At 39.5% G+C, this 21,920-nt stretch overlaps 1 long non-coding RNA gene across 1 annotated transcript in view; it reads left to right on the top strand.

Moving 5' to 3' along the window:
• LOC141803780 (uncharacterized) overlaps positions 1–21,920 on the top strand; it is a 59,781-nt gene that overhangs the window by 20,304 nt on the left and 17,557 nt on the right. The window contains exon 2 of the long non-coding RNA XR_012599603.1: positions 8,968–9,197. This is a non-coding gene — a long non-coding RNA (uncharacterized LOC141803780). The remainder of the gene's footprint in view (positions 1–8,967; positions 9,198–21,920) is intronic.

Raw genomic sequence — 21,920 nt, 5'->3', positions numbered from 1 at the left:
GGGTGCCATTTGGGTCTGCAACATTTGATGAGATGTACAAGGCCCAAAAAATGTGTCAAAGTGTGTTTACTAATTTTGGAGCTACCAAAGCAAGTGCTCTTATTGACATGCTGTATCAGAAAATTATATTTCTTAAAGAGAAAAATTTTCATTTAAAAAATAACTGCTCTTTAACTAAACAAAAAATGTTTTTTATCCGATTACTCGATTAATCGATGGGATTTTCAGTAGAATACTCGAATACTAAAATATTCGATAGCTGCAGCCCTAAAGTACTGTAAGTGAAAAATGTGAGTTTTATTATATGGGACCTTTCAATATAATGGTAGGACTGGAAAAATGCAGAATCCTGAGTGCATAACATTGCTTTCTAAGTTAAACAGTCCTGATATGTCATAAGTGATCCAGTGATTGATTTATTGCATCCATAACTTCAGATTTTCCTCTGACTGGAATGTTTTGAAGAAGTCATCCGCTCAAATTGACCACGTCTCCCCGGTTTGGCTATGTCTTGTAAAAGATCTTCCCACGTCTGCTTACTCTCATGGAAATTCCTTTTCCCTTCGTAGCTTTTGGAGTCCAGGCAGAAACTGTCACTCATTGTCCACAGAAATGTCACAGCGACATCATTTTCCACTTTTAAAAAGCCAGGGGATCCCTGCTCGTGGTCACCCGGAGGACAGGAAGAAACAACAGGATGAGGGGCAGTCCCCTCTACGAAAGCGGAGGCTCCCTAGCTGGAAGCGGGGATCCCCTCACTGGTCAGACTCGGGGTGTAGAGTGTTGTAGAACCCGAGAGTTGAGACGTTCCCATGTCATATTTTCTATTGTCTTTCGCGGTGGGGTCAGGGATTCTCTTCCGTCCTGTTGGCGGAGAATCTGCTGCTGCCTGACTCACTGTTGATCAGGGGGAGGCAGCTGTCTTTTCCAGGTTCAAACCCAGGTTTGGCAAACATCTACCCTGCTGCAGAGTCCTCGAGGACGACACTTGATCCCCTGATGCTGACTGTGCTCTTTGAAATCTGCAAAGTGCTAAAGCAAGAGAAAACTCAAAATTTTGTTAAGAATGGTGTGGAATGATAATATGCGGTTGCTCATCTTACCTGAAACCCAAACAGCATTTTTAGCCATTTTCAACAGATCCTTGTCCCTTTGAATGGACAATGTGAACGCTACCTACCTGACGACTTGGCCTCCAGGCGTTATGCCTGCTTCATACTTTCATGTATGACGCAGAAAGAGGACATGGAAGAATGAGCACAACAAGAAGAAAGGTATTTATTGATACACATAAAGAAATATGTGTTTTAACCAGGTCAGAACTCATTCAAAGGACTCTGTTCAACCAGGACACTTGGTCAGAACGCACATGAATCATGCATTTAAGTATTTGATTCAACCCAGATTTGACATAAACTCAACTAAGCAAAGGTATGACTTTGTTCTCTGCAGCGTTAAGATGAAAACTCTTGGATGTCGTGTGTCTCTTTTCAAGACTGGTCAAAGAAGTAATCACTTTGATAACTTGCCTGAGTAACAAGAGCCAGGGTGGCTTTATTTAGCCTGTGGAGGTGTCATCAGTCACAGGGATGTGAAAGGTATTCAAGTCCTTCGTGCCAACAAACTCATACCTCTGATGTCATCAGTGCTACCTTGATGCAGAGCTGCAAACTAAAGTATGAAAGTGACCAGAGATGGTAAGGAGGATCATTTGATGTTGATCTTCAAGCTGGACACTTTTCTTTCACCTTATGCTCCAGTATTTAGCCAGTGACTCCATTCCTATGACCACGGGGTCAGTTCCTATTATTACCCAGAAAAAAAAAACTCTCACGCTCTGTTGCTAAGTGTCAAGCTAAATTATGACTGCCTCGTTTTATGCCAAGAAGCTGTCTTTGCCAGACAGTTTCAATAACAGAATAGCAGCACCTGGCATATCATTGTTACATGCATGTGCCAAACACACTTTTCTCTCATTAGCTGCTGAGGGATAGTAGTACATTTTGTTTATTGAACTAGTGAGCTGGGATTTATTATTTCCTCTTACAGGGGAAATGTGGACACTTATTAAACACCTCATACTCGAGACATTTGTACAACAAGGGAGGAAGCAGGAAAAAGCAAATAGAGAGGGGAACCCAGAGAAGAATGGAGAGAGTAAGTGTGCCAGTCTTCGAGGAAGTTTAATCTGGAGACAACACCCTGCGTTTGCCAAAGGCTTCACTGAGGTCATGATGCAGACTTGATGAGGTGATAAAGTACTCAGGTAGTTTTCATGCTCGGCTGAAGCATCGAGGCTCAGTTTCTTCCATTAGGGTCAGCCATAACAAAGTTTGTTTAACTCAGCCAAGACACAGACATGACTGAGGAAGACAGATGTTCATGTTGAATAAAATATATTGATTTTATTTAAGACTGGTGCCAAAAACCACATTTGATTCAGTGCTGGCTGCAGTCATGGGAAAATCAGATTTTTATACAAATAATTAGCACTGAGCATAAAATCGGATAAACTCTGAGCAGACGACTATTCCCAGTCAAAAAAAAAAAAAAAAAATCATCTGCAAAAGCTATACTGTGATTGTTTTCCCAATCGGTTCATGACCACAATTTGTCAGAACAAATCATACGACTGAGGTACTTCCTTTCAAAACAGTGTTTAAAGAACCACTGAAGTACGAAAATCAGCCCTTATTTTCAAATTAAAGGGCAAGCAAGTTTACTGTCCACATTACAGAAATTCTTCATCAATTTGTAGCTTTCATGTTCTTTTATATCACTTAAACCACAAATGTGTAATTTTTCGCTTGTTTAAAGTGCTCCAGGCTTAGCCTAATGATTGGACATTGTATGTTCTGGATGTGATCCACATTTTCAGACTGTGGGATATCTGTAGTAGCAGCCTCTCATTTCTTTTCCCCCAGGGGATCTAAGAGTCTGCGAGAGGATGGCCGTTAACTTTTGTGCATGCACTGACATCAGCCGCTGACCAAGGCTGTCAAACAGACAGAAAAACATGCACTTAGGCAAACTGCACACTCCCTTTTCCCACATCCCATCCCAGAGCCCTTTATGTTGTCCACACAATGGAAATCCAAACACACAAGAAAGATTTTTCCATGCAAATGTGAAATCCATACAGGAAAAAGAAAAATATGCAGCTCAAGATTCACCGTGTGCCCAAAGAAAACAACACTCTGTAAAGTGCTTGTTAAGCCGCCAGCCCGACAATCTCCTGCCTTTCAATTATACTGCCAGCAGTAGATCAACATGACAAATACTGAAGGATGTGACCTCTTGATCTGTGCTGAACCCAACCTTACCTCAAGTTCATGGTCAGTCTGGGTTGACAGACAACATTTGAAAGAAGAGGGAGGTCATTTCAGGAGCGGCGATCGAATGGATAAATGATAAACAACTTTTCTAACTTCTGTTTCTCAATGTCACTTGGTTAAAAATGACGCAAATGTAGCTTTAGTAAATGAGATGTCTGGAAGGCCATCTGTAATTATATTCAAACACAGGGTGGGTCAGTGTTTGGATTAGCTCCATTTGTATCACTTTGTAGATAATATGAACTTGTGTGGCGTCGAACTTTCTCCCATAAATCTCCTAAACCCAAATAATCACCTGATATTTTATGAACAAGCTATAAGCGCTTGCACATGTGCACACTTTATTCATGTGCTTGACTTTGTGCTATTTCTTTTATTCTTAATGTTTTTCTTTAAACATGTGACATTTTAAATAAACAGTTGGTCATAGATAACATCGGCAGTCCCACTGGGCAGGGGACAGGCTGTGGGAAAGTATATAAAAGTGGCACTGAAATGATGATCACTCTTCAGATGGGACTCTAATTGTTTCTGTCTGAACACCTCCTCCCAGTCGAAGAGACTGTTGTCTGAAATGCTGATGCTGTTTACCGTCGTCTGCTGATGTGCGCCGCTTTCCCTTAGTTCAAAAACTCAGGAGGCTGGACATCTTTGGTCTTGGACAAAGTGGATGTGTCATAGTGGGCTTCTCAGCAGAGGAGCCAGATGGAGACAGATAAATGTGGTTCTGTTAACAAACAACACAGAGATAAGGAACCTTAAAAAATAGTGATATCTTGAGACAGACTCTTTTGGTTTGCAGAATGAAGATGCACCAGCATATATGTCATATATTACCACTTTGTGGTGCTGGTTCATGGGTTTCATTAAATGTTCAATCTTACTTTTTTATAGGCATCAGAAAAAAAGAAACACTTTCATTTTTACACTTTAAAAGAAACTGCCTGGAGAAGTGGCATGCAAGCTAGGCTACAGTTTTCTGCAGATGGGGCCACTCAGCTAACCATTGTCTAAAGGAAGTCTGAGCTGAAATATAAAAACTTACATTTCTTACTTACATTTCTTTGTTTGCTTGGTAATCTTAAGCATTTAGTGCTTAATATACTGAAAACCTGAGAAGCAAAAATTCTTAATAAAAGAAGTGACACATAAGCCCTGTTTCCACCTAGCAGTTCAGTTGATCACGTCATTTGTTGACGATCAGAGATTGGGGGAGGGGGAATCAGAAAAAGCCTGGGGCCTTAGTTCTTGTTTTTAATAAAATGTGTATAATAGCACATCATTCTTCATTTTAGAATAGAACTTTATTTGTCATTATAACAAGCACAACAAAATTGCAACCTTATTGTCACACACATACAAGGTGATCTTATGGTGCACCACTGAGAAGCTTTATTTTTATTTTGTCGATCCAATGTTGCACTACGTGGAGAAAAAAAAGCAATATCCATGTTGGATAGAATGATACCTTCATTTAAATAAAATAAAAAACAACTCAAAGGACAACTTGTAAGAGTTTTTTTTCTCGTCTTTTTTCTTGATACATTGCTGAAAGATTGGATCTGGAAATATTGGTATCGGCAGATACTCAAAATAAAGAAATCGCAAATGGATCAGGAGCAAAAAAAACGTGATCGGGACATCCCTAGTTTCCACTGGCTAATCCTGGGACAGATCCCCAAATAACTGAGATGAGCCATCCCACTTTTAGGCACCCTTCTTTAGGGCTGCCAGACAATCAATCTGATCCCAGAAGGTGGGGCTGCAACACTGCAGTCTGTTGATTGGTCGAAAGAATCGTCACTCACCATGTGACAGCAGCTGTATTTCTCCTAGCGGCACATATCCTTCTCTGAAACAAAGCTTGATTGCGCTTAGTATCAAAGAGCTACATGCTAATCCCAAAGAAGACATTATTGCTTGATGCCTCCATAAGAAAATGGATTAATTAGTGGGGTACACTGTGTCAAACTGCTATGGTGTCATGCTATTACTGACACTGCTATCGGCATCCTGTTGACTGGATTAGCACAAGGGGGTATTGTTGGCTGTGGAATTGCGAACAGGACCAGGCTTAACCGAGCCAACCCGTACGAAGCTGTATTGATCTAAACTGAAATCTTTCTCTTTGACTCCCACCTGTCACCAATCCCCACAGAAACTTTTCTTTATAAGCAAGAAAACTTTTATTTCTGAAACCCTTTGTACCACAGCTGAGGTGATGATTGGAAAGTTGCACTTCAGCAACGAAATAATTTACTCACATTCCATGAAAAGTAGGGGGAAAATTAAAAGGGTTCATCCTCTGGGGATCATGACTATCTGCATTAAATTTAAGTAAAATTCAGGAGTTTTTAGAGATTTTAGTTAGAACACAAGTGATGAACCTATTGCAAGCCCAACAGTAAAACCTGTTGAACTGCCTCCTATGGGGTATTACAGATCAGTACCACTTGTTTTGGATCCCCCTTCTACTTCTCTACAGAGGCTGTTCCTCATTCAAATGTGTGAAAAATTAAGGTATGAATTTTGGTATGTGGCCTCTTCCTCCCTTGAGGGAGCTGTGTGAAGCAAACCTCTCAGGAAGGATGAAAATGTCATCACGTTTTAAGACACTGCATTTTAACGCCTGGGCTCTTTTATGTTCGTAGAGGTGTTCAGAGGTCCCTCCTGTAAATTTGAATAGCAATGCCATAAAATTAAAAGCACCTATTGGCAGAGGCACCTTTTTATAAATTGTAAAGCAGCTGAGTTTGTCTCCTCAAACCTCACATGTAGCACTTGTGAATGAGTCACAAAACTACAGTAAAGTCCTGCCAAACACATTAACGTGCTCAGTCAGTGTGCCAAATACAACACATGGATCCACATGAGTGCCAGATGCACCACACAAGCACATCCTCAAGAGAAGCCTGAAGAGATTTGCTGTTTCATTTTAAAGATTATAAGATGTGGAATGCAAGGATGCACTCCTCCTTTTCTTCTTGAGTGTCTGTTAACAAAAGATTAAAACTCATCTGACAATAAAGTAGTTAAAACAAGCTTACCTTCAGTCTCTCTCATATAAAACAAGAGTGGCAGTTCTTACTCTTTTATCAGCCAACCACTTATTCACTCAGCAATTATGTTTCTGAATATCTGAAGTGCAGGATAATAAATGTAATGACTGATTCCTTTTCATCCGTTGTGAGCAGCTCTGTAATTTCTCTCTTATTTATTTTCTTAAGATTTATGCTACATCTGAAAGATATGAATGAGGTGTTCAGAGGCACAGTTTTGTTTACAAGTGGGCCTTTATCAAATTCAATGCTAGATAAATGTCAGTCTCATTTCACAGACTCTATAAACTGTCAGTGACACAATTTTAGGATGCAACAGTGTTCTTGTGTTACTTCTGCACCAGTCTTGTAGCAGACTTGGCTATATCAAAGTGCATGTGAGAGGCATCAGCTGTAACACTTCCATCATAGTGTGACTTTTATTAGCTTTAATTACTCTTTCAAGACAAACATCTGCATGCACATGCGCTAAGAGAACACTGCTCTTGGCCTGCTTGTCAGATTATAAACAATGAAAACACACTGAAATGGGTGTCTAAGCCAGAAACCCTCATTGCCAACTGCTGGATACACTGAAAGCCCGGAAAAGGGAAATGGCTGTCGCTCTCAGAGGCTGTAGTGTCGTCAAACAATAACTCATGGTAAAGATAATCAGCTCTCCATCATAAGAGGATGACATGTTTTCTTGAGGTTAACAGAGATTAAAAAGTGAAAGACTCAGTTGTTTAACTCAGAAGTAACTGTCAGCATACTCATCTTTGCCCCTAGGTGTTCTGTTTTGTCTTTTTCTTGTATTGTTAGGTTATTGATATGCTCAACATGCCATGTATGTTCACACATGGCGGTTATTCTGCTGCGTTAGCTGTATATTGCATGGGTGTCTTTTCTGTGATGTCACCTGTTTGTTTCAGATAAAGAGTTTTGTATTGTATTGTATCGGTAATGCATTCCAGCTTGTATTAGGTGATACACAGTTTATTGTGATATTTCTCAAGTTTACTGCTTCACATTGTTCAGCTGAATTCTCCCTGAAATAACAGACTCTCACCCATCTTCCTCTGTCTCTCTCTGCCTCTGTGAAAGCTACTTGTGTTAGCAAAGAGTTTAAATCATGTTGATATCTGTAAACTATTAGTATAAATCTATAATATTTCCTGAAAGTGACTATTCTCACATCAGGTCAGATTTTTTAATAACCCTCTCCTACACAGAGGTTCCTTTTTTTAAGTTTTCCTCTGTAACCGGATAATAATATAGGGATATTTATCTAATAAAAGTAGACGCGCAGTGGCTCACTAATTTGCCCTCCTCCTTCAGACCACATGAATGAACCAGGGAGAGTTAACAGTTAAACTGTTTTATTTGCACTTCAGTTTATCTAACAAAAAAAAAAAAAAAAACTGAGAGTTGTTATTTTTATTTTGCACTTTTGTTAATTTATTAAAAACAAATTATAAACTCAGAGAGAGAGAGTTATTTGTGTTGTATTTTCAGATTTGTCAAGTAACAAAGTAAAAATACTTTGTTAGCTTACTTAAGTAAATATTTTGGATATCTATCCTTTACTTGAGTAATTATTTTAAGCAAGCTTTTTACTTCTAAAAAAGCTAATTCTAATTAAATTTTAGGCAAGTATCTGTACTGTCACTCTGCATATTTCAAAAATAGCTTCGCTAATCCTGTTTCATTTCAGCTTGTCATCGTTTAAAAAGACTCACCAAAAAAAGTAAAAACCTATCCTGAAATTGCCAAAATTGTGCCATCCGGAAAGAGTCAATTTGATTGTGCACATGACACAAATCACACCACACTTCAGCAAGAACATAACAGACCAATGTAGCATAGTATGAAGACGTCTGGTAGAGACTCACAAGGGGGATGAACTAAACAAACTACAGGCCTCTGTGGCACAGCCTAAGCTTTTGACCTTAATAGCATTTTCCCCCCTTTTAGTTACCTTTACGTATATACTTTAAGTAGTTTTTAAACCAGTACTTCAACACTTTTTCTTGCGTAAAAAGCTTGAGTTGATACTTCAACTCCTACAAAAGTCTGCTTAAACCCTAATATCTATACTTCTACTTGATTAATGAATGAGAATACTTTTGACACCTCTGTTTATTTTGGAGTTTAGTGTCAGAGTGGCTGCGGTCTTTGATCAAAATGATCTGTCACTGTTAATTATGTACCAAAAGTACTATGGTATCAGTATTTGATATCGGTGAGTACTCAAGAGGGAGTACTCGGTATCAGCCTGAAAAAAGTGGTATCGAACGTCCCTAGTTTTTAGCACTTCTATGTCTGCTTAATGTCCTACAACCAGAGGTTGCCACTTGTGTTAGCGAAGGTTATTATAAGTTCACAAGCATCAGATAGATTCAAGTCAAATTTATCTTGATGTTTGATGCCATGTTGTCATGTTTAGAGAGTCGCATGTTGAAAAATGAGGAAGCTAATTAGTGTTAGCATAGGCAGCTAATGTTGGCAGGTGTTGTGTGCAAGCTATGCTAAGCATTTTTTTCACCATAAGAGCATTTTGTTCATACGAGCCTGTCTCTCCGTCATGTCTGCAGGTGAAAGAAGTGCCCAGGCTTGCTAGCACCATGCCTTTCAAGTGGAACCACATTGTTCTATTCATTTGGTTCACTGGAAACATAATTAGGAATCATCTGGACGAGATCTATGGAAAGGCCTCTTCAATGTGTCTTCCATAAACAAAAGTACTCTTTGTACAAATCAGCAAAGCTGCAGGAAGGAGACGTTCCTCCAGAATCTACAACCTAGCTGAAACCAAATCTTCTGGGTAAGATTTTTTGATCCCTCATGCCACACACCAGCTGAGTACTGTATTTATATGACACACATGTTCCAGGACATATAGTGGATGTGAAATGGACCAGAGTTATCCAGCAGAGAAAACAAGCCACACAAACGGCAGAGATTTAAGAATGTGGCCTCAGACTTGGCACAAATATGGCAGACAGTCACGAAGTCGAATGTGGGCAATAAACAACAAGTCACGCAAACGTACACTTCACATGCAACACAGTCGGTGATTCACTTAACCGTCTGGATGAAATCTTACTCCCTTTGGCCTGGCTTACATATGGCATCATTTCTTATTACAGCAGAGTGCAGACAAACAGAGAGGCTGAATGCAGGTTATCAATATAATACTCACAAATGACAGCATGCAGTGAGAATCCATGTAAACCACTCTCACTGCCAACTTCATTTGAGACAATGGAAACCTTTTGGTCTCCCCTCCCTGTTGAGCGGTCAGAATGCTTCTCCCTCCTTACGTCAGCACTACTCCCCTATTAAAACAATATACCAAGACTTTGTGCAGAGACCTTTAATGACTAGCAGAATTAATAATGAGCCCAGCCACGTCCATTTCCCACACTTTGAGTCTTCAGTACAGCACGCCTCCATGACCACCATGGTCGTCAGAACACAAATGTTAACATCAGGACCTCCATGTTTCCTCCTAATTGGATGCCTTTTATCAAACAATTACAAGCTCGCCTCTGCCAACAAGCTGGGAAGGGAAGGGCTCGACAGAGATAACGCAATTACATAGAGTGGACGAAAGCAAGAAATGTCAAGAGATGCTGGAGGAGAGTGATAGAGAGATGAAGGAGCTTAGCCTTGAATCTTCTTGAACAAAACGAGGTATTTACGTAGGAGTCTAAGGAGTCTTATAGAGGCAAACTGACCTGCTTGTGTAGGATTCTGTCAAATGTGAAGATTTGCAGCAAATTTAAACCATTTCTCTTGATGATGAAGTATAAAGGTTTGGGCTTATAAAGGAGTAATGTCTGTAATTTTGGATATTGACAGTCAGGATAATTAGGTTGCCAGTTTCAAATACGTTCTCACTTAGCAAAGATGGTATACTTTAGCCAGTCAGCCGTTAAGTTCAGACTGGATTTACCACTATGTTTGTTGTCAGAGTAGCAGAGGTGTCTCAGTCCAATATTGATATTGGATATTGGTCCGATATCAGCAAAAAAAGACAAGTGTCGGATTATATCGGAATGCATCTAAAATCTCTGATATAAGCACTCCGATATAAGCTGTCTATTCCAGACTCCGCTCCTGCTGTTTTTATTTGATTTATTTAGGTTATTTTCTGGGTCTTCTCATTTATTCTTTATTTTATTCAATTACTAGTATTTTTTATGTTTAATGTTAAAATTTCTGTTACCCATTGGTAAGTAATAAATGGGTCAGTTTTTCCTCATACCTACTGACTACTCATCTTTGTTTGAATAATATCACTTAATCAAGCCTTTTCTAACATGACAGACATACTACAAAATAAGTAATAAAAGTATGCATGTTTGATGCTGATATCGTATCGGAAGTGAAAATGTAATATCGGGACATCCCTACAGAGTAGTATTTAGGAAAACAGGGTGTATGACGAGGAAAAACACAACCCACTGTAATGACATTGATTTGCTTATCTGTGGTAATCAGTCTGTATTTAATTTATATCTTTTTGAATGGATATCATGCAGACAAACGCAGTTAACAGCTTATTCTTTATCAAACATTTGAGTCTGCTTAATACTGCTGAAGAGGCTAACATTTTAGCATTAGCAATTCGATCTATACACATCCTTGAAGTGGTTTAATTTTTTTTAACCCCAGGCACCCAAGTTACCAGAAAGTTAATGCTTTCACTTTGTGATGTTTATTGATTACACAGTATAATTTTCTTTGTTTCAAATACAGTTAAATCCATCAGCACTTTTGGCTTCAGTTGTACTGATGTACAGCATCGTAGGTTACATATTGTACCGTTACAAATCAGAGTGTGTGTGCTATTGAAATGTTCTCTCTGCATACCAATGTGACTTTAAAGATTCATGTTGGGTTTGATGGAGTTAGCAGGTTTCTGGCCCCCAGGTTCAAAGAACCAACCTGAAACAAAGGAACACGGAGACTGACCTGACCCGGCTCTGCAGTGTGAAATCACTCCCAGGTCACATGTGTTTCTGTTCATCCTCTTCACCTTGAGCTTTAGAAGATGGAGCAGATAGCACGCAACAGTGCAACCGGCCTGCTAAAGGCCACCTCGCTCCTCCAGATGCTGTCTTTCATCTTTTTTTAGACCCACACTTGTGGTAATGATGATTTCTACACTGACAGAAAGCCTGTGTACGATCATAGCACGCTGCTGCTCGGGGACAGGGCAGGCATGCAGTTTATTATTCTGAATCTGGAGGATGTTTCATGGAAATATTCTCTGCTAGTCATGGGGTGAATACCTTTCACGCTATTATTGACAACTCCACCCCAGCGAGCCAAACGACTCCTCCAGCTTGAATCTGCCTGTCGTTTTCACAGCTTGGACCATGTGTGCATATTGCAAAACAATAATTGTCCCATTCATCACATGGGAGGAATGGTGAAATCCCCTGGCTGTATGAAAGTGGAAGGGGTCAGTAGTTGACAGTAGACAGCCCTTCGAGCCCCATCGAGATCAAATGAGTGCCATTATGCTCCGATTCTCCAAGTTTTCAATGATAAGAGATGCACAGTGAGGCTCTCCAGACCAGCTTAGCTGTGCCTGCACAGATAAATGGCTTCCTCTTCTGAAAGGTCCCCCTCCTCATTTGGATAAGCAGCACAATCAGCGAAACACTTTAAAAAACGATCCGCTCATTAATGTTAGCGCAGACTTTGAAGCGGGGCGTTCTTGTTTGCACCCCGAGTCAGTTTGGATGAAGTCCATGCTCTGTTTGTGCTTTGAAGGGCTGAGGCCTCATTGTTCACCAGAGGATGGGTTTAGAAAGATGTCACTCACTCCAACTAGTTTGCCTTTGATATAAATAACACAAAACAGAAATTTTGTAAGTTAGAAACGAAAAAGACAGAATTGAAAAGCTTACATCTGGATTTGTCTCTACCCAAGTGTTTTATGTCAAATTACAAAGGAACATCCCAGCTGTGGATTCACATTTTTTAAATAAAACAACCCTTTTAAGTTTCATTTTACACAACCTTCAAATCTCAAAACAGACAGACCAGAACAGGCAGACATAATCCGGAGTGGAAACAGACTTAATTACTATCAGAAGCAGATGGCACAAAAATGTCCTAAAATGCTGAAAAGATGTCCAAAAAATAGACAGTTTGGTAAAATTAAATCATAACAGATTCACAAATTGCATGTTGCCTACCAAAAATGTGTATAGAGACTTTTTAGGCACCCAAATGGCATTTGATCTGCCTTTACTTCTACATGTTGTGATTTTATACACAACACAATCTGATAAAGTATTTTTATTTAGCTTGTTCCAAGAAATGACCTAAGACTATAAACATCTGAAATATGTAATTAAGTGAAGATTAAGTTTTCCTTTGTTAGCAACCATCAGCTGATGTCAAATTAAAAAGCACCCAACATGAGGTCCCCTGCTGTTTTCAATTACGCTCTACAGTCATCCAGACACACTGAAACACAATACATCATGTGGTTAGCCATAAATATGTGCTGTACTCATCTGAGTTACGTCTGCAAAGAAGAAATGAATTATTCTTTCTGCTTAAAACATGTCTGCATCTTCTCTATTTACAGATCATGGGGTAAAAATGGCATCACAAAATCAGATTTTAAATTCTACGTAAATGGAGGTTTTGAAAACAAGTAAAAACAAACTAACAGCTTTTTGTCAAGCTTGAATTTATTCTTCTCCCCAAGCACTGAAAGAGAAAACTTAAGAGAAGACATTATTTGGTCATACTCGGGCTCTTTTTTGTGTCAGCTCACACAGGCTACAGGTGAAAGCAGATAAACAGGTTGTAAAAAGTCTCATGAGTTATGTCAGCGGTGTTTCTGATGTTGCTGTTTGGTTCTTCCTCCTATGAGGAAGTGATCCAGCAGAGGGCTGCCTGCTCGTTAGTGAGACGAGGCTCACCTGGGATGCTCAGCTGTTAAAGCTGGACTCTTTGCTTCCAGGTTCATTTATTGGCAGCGCTCTTTCTCAACAAAAAAAACTACTATCCTCCTGTGCAATCACAATGATTGTGTTCCAGTTTTTGGGTGGAAACCTTGTTAGTTTGGTGAAATTATTGAGGGCTTTTGAGATAACACTACTAAAGAAGTCCAAACCACTTCAGGACATACTGGAATTGTGTCCTGAACTTAGTTTCTTGTCTTCTTAAGAGGGATGGGCATTTCAAGCAAAAGTACTATTCAATCATCACTGCTAACTAACGACTGTTTAAAGTTACTAGATATATGAATGGATATGGTTGAGGTATATGACCTCATGTTAGGAATGGGTACCGAATTAGGTACTTTTACAGGTACTGACCGAATTCTGTCAAAAGAACCAGGTACCGATTCACGTAAAATCAAAAGGTACCATGTCTAGGTACCTGAATGCATCCTTGTGACAGTGGGGGAGTGGAAGAGTAGGAGATTTTCCATGCTGGACATGAACACAGCATTGCAAGGTTAAATATTGAGGAATAAATGTGTCAAATTGAAAAAAGGTATATGTTTTATTTTTAAAGAAATTGATTTGATTTGATTGAAATTGGTACCATTGAGTACTAGTAGCGATTGCTAGGTACTGGGTATCGGTACTGTATCCGTAAGGTTATATATTAAAGAATAAATGTGTCAAATAAAAAAAAACATGTTTTTTTTCCAAGAAATTGATATTTTTACTACATAAACACAAAAAAGTACCGAAAATCGGTACCGTTGAGTATCGGTACCAATTGCCAAGTACCACGCATTGGTACTGTATCGCTTCGAATTTAAAAGGTACCCATCCCTACCTCATGTCCTGTTATTTTTTATTGAAGTTACTCTTAGAAACAGCTTTCAGATACCCTACAACTCTGACTTTGCTGTTTATGTGGGCTGTTCTGTGTTGGGCAAAATCTACCTAAAATGGTCTACTGAAGGAAAACCAGTGAGCATATTACAGAGTGATGGACTCCCACAGATTTCATGAATGTGTGCTCATGATGTCCAGTCCAACAAAGAATCTACTAGGATGCAAATTGTTAAAAAGCTAACACTAGTTCTAATGAGAAGATGTTAGCTACACCAAATTAGCTATCTCTTGGATCTTAGAGGCTTCATGCTTTCCTTAGCACGTATTGATGTGTTGTAGTCAAAGCCAAAAGGCAAGAAACATCTGTAAATGTGCATCTTCCAAAGTTAGCAGCCTTGTTTAATCTATAGCATATTTTGTGGACCATTATTGTTTCCCGGGCTAACATAATGAACCATAATGAAGGCACTGTTGTTAGTAGGTGTCTGTAGAATTTCTGAGCAGACTGCCAAAATGAAAATAAACATGCTGTAATATACAGTCTGATAAATATATTATGATTAGAGGTTCTTGCAAAGATATCCATCATCTTTGTATTCCCCTTGTGCTCCACTTCTCTCCCACTTCATACAGAAACTCACAGCAGATGGACTGCAGACCTTCAAAGGTGTTAGCTTCCTTCAGCCCTCTCAAGAGAAATATGTGGAAAACAGAGTGAGTTTGGTGTTTGTGAAGTGAGACTATACATCACTCCAATGCCCTGTTATGAAATATTACGTGCAGTTTATTTTATTCAGGTGACTAACATGGACTAAGCTATAAGCGCAACTTTCTGTTAATGAGAAGAAAGGCCCACTCCTTCCCTCTCTTCATTCTGCTTTTAATCTGCACTGATGCTGGTGCACAGCATATAAGCCAGTCATAACACAGTTTTGGAAAAGGGTGTAGACTGAACAGTAACAGATTAAATTTATGGACACAATGGTCTAAAACTGGGCCCAACCCAGACTGTCAAAACTAAATGAAACCTGAGTGCAGAGAAAAAGGCTCAGAGAGTTCAGAGTGGCTGTGTGTCGGGAATCTTCCACTCCATGTGCCGATGATCACATTGTTTTTTCATCTCACGTAACATCTCCGGTTAATAGGAAGAGATGTTCTTCTACTTAACACGTACGTTTGATGTTTCCTTTTTTCAGTCTTGATACAGAAATCCCCTGGAAGTGAGTTTGGATTCCCCTGATTGATTGATGCGGGCAAATCAAAGCTTTGGATACCCTTTTATGAACTTGAAACACTGAAGAAATCACCAAAAGAGACTCCAAATTCAATAAAATGAACATCTGACAGATCTTTTCTTTTATTTCCATTTAATAAAAAGCTCTGCTGTCAGTAAATTGGGCAATAATAGGTTTCAAAGAAAATCATTAGTTAAACCTAACAAACTCAGATGAACCCAGCAGAAGATTTTTTTTTTTTTTTTTTTTTTTTTAAAAACACCATGAAATGTTTTTGGAAAAAAAAGATAAATCACCAAATTGGTTAAAAGTAAGCTCTCTTAAGTAGGAGTCCCATTATCTTCCTTTAATCTGGCTGAAGCAGTTGTATTGTTCCTCTAACGAAGTTGAATCTATCTTCTCATTATTCGTTGTCTTGTTAGTGGTCATTTGGACGCTGTCTCCAGGATCCTTTGTTTCTTGGACTGAGGAGCTGCCTGTAGTGTCTGCTTGTTTTCTCAGCTGGCCCGTCCAAGGTCCACAGTCATTGTCATGTCCTCAGCCAGTGGTCTCTGTATTGTTCGACAGGAAGATAAATGCGACTGCTATGGGCAGCATCATTATTAATGAAAAGTGACATCATCGCGTGGTCTGCTTAACAGCAATCAGGCCTCTCTCTCCGAACCCTCAATACAATCCAGATGTCCGTTTGATTAAAGTCTTAAATGAGATTGGAGAGGGTGAGAACGGGGGAGGCAGCGCACAGGTCAGCCCCTGGATACTAAAACAAAGAGTTTTATAAATTTCTCCTAAAATAAAAACACATGGATGGAATAACCACACTGTCCAACCTTTCCTTTACCCATTCCTCCTCTGATGGTTGACACCTGGCTTTTAAACAGCAGCATGTGATAATCTGCATGAAAATTCTTGGATCCACTACTTTAGACATTACATTTTTGGCTCTAATAGTTGTGGGAAATTCACACACTCAAGTTTCCACTTCACTTTGAGCTTTCTTTGACATTCAGTTCTTGCTAACAGGGATGCCATTTGTTTCAGTCAAAGTTTTCAGTCATGTTAGCGGCATAGCTTTAGGTCAAACAATGTGTGTCTACAGAGGGATTTCACTTGCTAAATGCTTTGACATATCAGTGCCTTTAGTACTGATATGTTCAGTAAATCACTGTGTTAGCCACAAGTAAAACTGGGTTTATTGTCATTGCTAACCAGAGTTGGTGAAATGTAAGAATAAAGAAGAGCATTACAGATAGCTGATGTAGAGATGGGAAAAGTAGTTTTTTTCAGTGTACTGAATCAGTAGAATCAGTTCAGTAAAGTGATTTGTTCAAATGTGCAAATCAGAATTTAATAAGCTGAAAAACGGCCGAACATTTGGGATTGTGCTGAGGATGGCTAGTGGTGAATAATAAGCCAATGAACTGAGAATTTAGTGGGATGAAGTTACAGTTTGAACACTGAAAGCTGCTAAAACAATCACACATATTTCCCCTAACTGTTCTCTGTACTACATACAGTACACAAATCCCTCACTGACTGTCTGACTGAGAGGAAGAAAGACTCCGAGGTGGAGCTAACATTCGGTATGTTCAGTGAATGACTGACTGAACATGGAAGACTGCAAGTCACCAGCCTCAGTCTCACACACAGTGTCCTGACTGAAACTTGACGTTTCAAGTGGATGTTGAAACGGTCAGCTGAGTGAAAGTAAGATGAATCAATGACATCCTGACTGACAGCCGTCATAATAAGCACATACATTTTCGCAACACCTAATGTTTAATAATTAATTGCTATTTCCTTGATTTTGGAGACATAAGAGGGAGCTCTAGGGATGAACTTGAGTGACACAAGACTCCCAACTGACTCTGTTATGTTGGCTCAGTCAGTACATATCAGGGACATAAAAGGGAGCGGTTGGGCAAGCCTGGGTGACTCTTACAGTCTAGAGAGACAGACGAGACGAAAAGGAGGAGAGCTGAACTGAAGTTAAGAAATGAACAACTCTTTTGGGCGAATTTTCTATCTAAATGGCGTGGTTGCTATTGGGCCTTCACCAAGAAGTGGAAATCAGAACTCTGCCTTTTAAGTTTTGCAGTGAGAAAAAGATTAGCTTTCAGGAGCACTTCTATGTTTCTGTGAACCATTCTCTTTTCATAGACCAGCTAATACTAGAGCAGTTGTAGTGTTGTTTGAAGCAGATAAATCCGATAACCTCCGGGTTTAGGGCTTTGTTAAGTAAATAAGCAGAAGGGCTACGTAAAGAACAAAAAGGTTTCTGCTGATGTGTGGATACTTCACTCTTCTTTGAAGACTAAACTTCAAGACATGTCAACATTTTAATTTTTTGGCATTTATTGGGACCACTCATTAAGACACAAGGGTTATGACCGGTAATGTTACACAATAACGTCCGGTCACCTTTTGTTAGCTAACCAACAGTAATAAATCAGTTTACTGTGTTTTCTCATTTTTATCTTACAGTTAATAACCTTGATTAGATATAGCTACAAGTCCATGTGTTTCCCTCTTGAGAAATGCCACAGACTTGATCCAAAGGGGTCATCAGAATCAACAAAACATGAAAACTCCGGCTTCATGTGACCTCTTAAGGAACTGAAGTTTTTGGACTTTGATATCAGCTTTGTGTATCGGTAGAAGTGGTTACTACAACACTGTTTGATTTTAGAGTAGTCAAACCTCACACACATTTCAAGCAATCACAGAGTGTATCCAAAGTCTTATGAGGCATTGCTGAAGGAAGTAACCAAAACAAGACAGTTTTAGTTTTGTGAAAATTACAACGGACATGAACAGTCAGAACCAATCATCTCTATCTGCTCTGTTATAAGAAAAGCAACAGGACATGATTTGGATCTACCTAATTTTCTCTCAAAATAACGTTTCAGCAGCTTGTCTAAATAAAACAGTGAAGGGGCCTTGAAAAGCTCAAAGTGACGGATGTAGTCATCTGGCAGTGCAGTTGGGGACTCGCCCTGTGTGTGGCTAAGTGGGATTTAGGTAAACCAGAAAACAAACATAGAAACACACCTGTCATAGGCCAGAATGAAGCGAGTCTAGTTTCTTTTTTTCTTACTGCCCAACCAGAGTTTGACCTGTGCCGGTCACAAGAAGTCGCGGGCGGTTTGGACCGACCGCAACCTGAACTGCCACATAAAATGACTCACCTGACACTGACTGGGCGTGAGCGTCATCAGCTCACATTTTCCTTCACAAGGAGAGAAAAGCCAAGGTTAAAACTTCAGCAAAACCCACCCAGTTCTTCTGGCCCACTTGTTTTTCTCAAGCGTATATGTTGCTGATGCAGGACGGTTACAGGGATGAAAAATGAGAATCAGTGACTCACTTTATTTGCTTAATTCTGTCTAATTGCAGACGTGATGTTTATCATGTTACCATGATACCTCTGGGGGTATTCTAAGTTCTGTGACATGTAGTTTTAACCATATTTCAGGGTCACTTAAATGTCAAACCATTACTTAAAGATGTATTCATGTTTTGTTTTTGACCATGCAGGTACTAGACAAATATGCAGCTCCTACGAGAAAACACTGGGAAACCCCCCCTCTCTCTGTGTGTGTTGAGCTCCTTTCTTCTCCAGGCCAAATGTTAAACAGGGGAAACCATAACTCACAGTCTGTGCCTGTGTCAGGGTTTCAATGATGTTCTTCATGGGTGTTTGTTTGATGGGTGCCACACATGTAGGCTCGTGAGAGCGGAGGGCCACAAGCCAGTAACACGAGGAAAGGCGGTGCAAGAGGAGGTAAAAGATGACCTCAAGTGTAAACACAGGACAGAACACTGAACAGGTACTGTGTGAGGCCTGTCCATAGACGTGTTTTTTGTTTGTTTTACTATTTATGGTGTCGTTGAAGCTCTCTGCATGACACATGGCGTATGAGATGGAACACAAAGGAAAACATTCAAATTTTCCTCTTATTTTGAAAAGAACATCATGCTTCTGTGACGCTTCAACCGAGCGGTCAACAACTTTCTTATAACCTTATTATTAACAATCATGTTTCATATTGTATCAAGTAATTTAACCTACAAGTGCTTTATCATCTCACATTTTTTAGACTAAATGGGAAGAAAATCTACCTTAGTTACCTCTTGTTGACATCAAGTTGCATTTGTTTATGGGTTAAATATGTCGACCAACAATCAAAAGGTAATAAATAATGTAAACATTTTCCCTCTTTTACGGTGGAAGAATATTATAACCAAAGCCTCTGAATGAGAAGGATGCTCAACATTGCATTCAAGTGTTAATGTTGCATGGTAAATATTTGAGCCGGTACAGTGACTATGAAAAGATGCACAACAAAACTACATCGTTTAAAGCAGCAAAACACAACAAATACTTGTTTATCTCTGTTGAGAAATCTTAAATATATCTTATCAGAAGGGAGCTCTGTTTTCTAAACACAGTCAAATCTCTCCTTCCTCTGTGGTCCAAAGAGGCACTCAGGGCATCCCTCTGCTCTCAGGATGTCTGTCCCCTGTTTGAAGTTTATCTAACCACCATATGTATTTGTTTTCCCCGGCAGAGTAAATGATGATTCTCTCTGTCCACTTATCATCCACCCCCTAAAAACTGCACATGTTATTTATTATGAAACGACACCTCACTGTCCAGGCAGCCTTTTGCAGTGGGCATGATTCATGGAGGCAGACTATGAGACACAGGAAGACCATTAAAAATCCTATCATCAACATCATGTCGCAGTCAGGGGACCACAAGAAAGACACTGGAGAAGTTTTATGTTCAAGTGTATTTTTTACTAACAAGGACCCCAGACAGCCGACTAATATCCAACCTTCACTCTAATGTAACATGATTCGACTTGAAGAGAGTGATTAAGCTGAAATATCACAACAGGTTTTTGCTGTGTTGCTTAGGGAAGGAAGAGTAGCTTTTATCCACCCAGCATTTGTTATGCTATTTTTAGCTAACAGCCACTAGCTTTGTTTTACTAGAACAGACATGACACTGATTTTTCTACTTGCTGGTCTAAAACTAGGTTATAAAAAAGGTATTTATGAAACGTGAAACAATTAATGATCATTTTGATAATGACACAGAAACGTATATTTACATGAAACTCTTGAGTGTGTTGAAAGACAAAAGTGATCATTATGACACTAGTTGCAAAATCTCATGACTAGCCTTGGCAAATGCTCAGAAAATATACTGACAATTGCGTATGCCTCAGCTCGAATGGCATCAGCCCGCGCTGAAGAAAAAAAAAAACATTCAGCCTGCAATGTTTATGAAACTAAATCCTTAAGAGCCCAGTAATTTCAGCCCAGTGATAAATTTCCTTTTTGGATTGTTTCAATCTTCGAATGCACTTAGATACACATTTCTGGCTGCTTTGGAGGCTGGAGGTGGACATATGGCTTTCCCTTTCCTCCCTTCAATTTACTGATACATACCAGGTGTTATACTTTTCATGTTGCCCTCTCTAGATAATGGTTTCATTCCAAGGACGAAAAAAAAGGAGAAAAACTCACAAATGGATGGGTAAAAACCTTTTCACTTCAACATAAAATGAGCAATCCTGTGACAAAAGCAAGCTCTTTGTCCAAGAAGCAAAAGGGGTCTGCTGCATCCCATGTGGCCCTCAGATGTTTCTGTTATTACCAATGTGCTGAGACAATTTATTATAGCAGAGTTCCAGGACACAAAGTGGAGGAAAGAGGCATGAATTTTCTCCAAAGACATGCTGAAAAGGCCAATAGTGCAAGGCACAAAATGAACAAAAAACAGCCACAAGAAAGACTTCAGTGCGTGGATAATGAACAGATAAGAGGGAAGGAATGAGAGGCTTTGTTCCTCGCCTGTCAAGTCGTGTTGATGGGTGTCTCCTTTAAAAACTTTACGGGTGGTCAACATCGCACACTTCACAGAAAAATGCATGGAAAATGTGGAGTGAAGTTTGGTGTTGGCTGAATTTATCGCAGTGATAAACTCATGGCTGTCACACCATTTTGGTAAAGACAAAGGAAAAATAACTCAATTTCTGGGCTAATTTCAAGTCCCTACAGATCAGAGGGTGTGTTGCAAAGTGCTGTATGACTACTTGAGTTAGGTAATGGTAATATCTACAATTAGATAAAGTTGCCAGGACATGTCGCTCTCACAGTAATTAGTGTAGGTAAAACAAAACACCAACGAAGTATGAATCACCCCGAAAATCAGCGAAAACAAAGGCCTGTCTTCATCAAACACAGATGAATCATATAGGTGGACTCCCTCGCCTTAATGTCCTATTACTCTGTATGTTTTACTGAATCCAAACTCTCCAGTGCCAGATGTGCAAATCTATACCAGCGGCTCTATAACTCTCTTTCAGCCCATATTGGAGCGTAAATCCTCCCAAAAATGTCTCTTAAAGCTGCAGCGAGGAGAAATATAGTAACATTAGTAGCCCTGCCCTATCAGGAGAGACTATTAAGAAC

Source organism: Halichoeres trimaculatus, unplaced genomic scaffold (assembly GCF_033239565.1).
Source record: "Halichoeres trimaculatus isolate MK-OKI-2021-1 unplaced genomic scaffold, fHalTri1.1 fHalTri1_scaffold_15, whole genome shotgun sequence".
Classification (NCBI taxonomy): Eukaryota; Metazoa; Chordata; class Actinopteri; order Labriformes; family Labridae; genus Halichoeres; species Halichoeres trimaculatus.
Note: the sequence above shows the minus strand (reverse complement) of the source record. Positions and strands in the feature narration are given on the sequence as shown.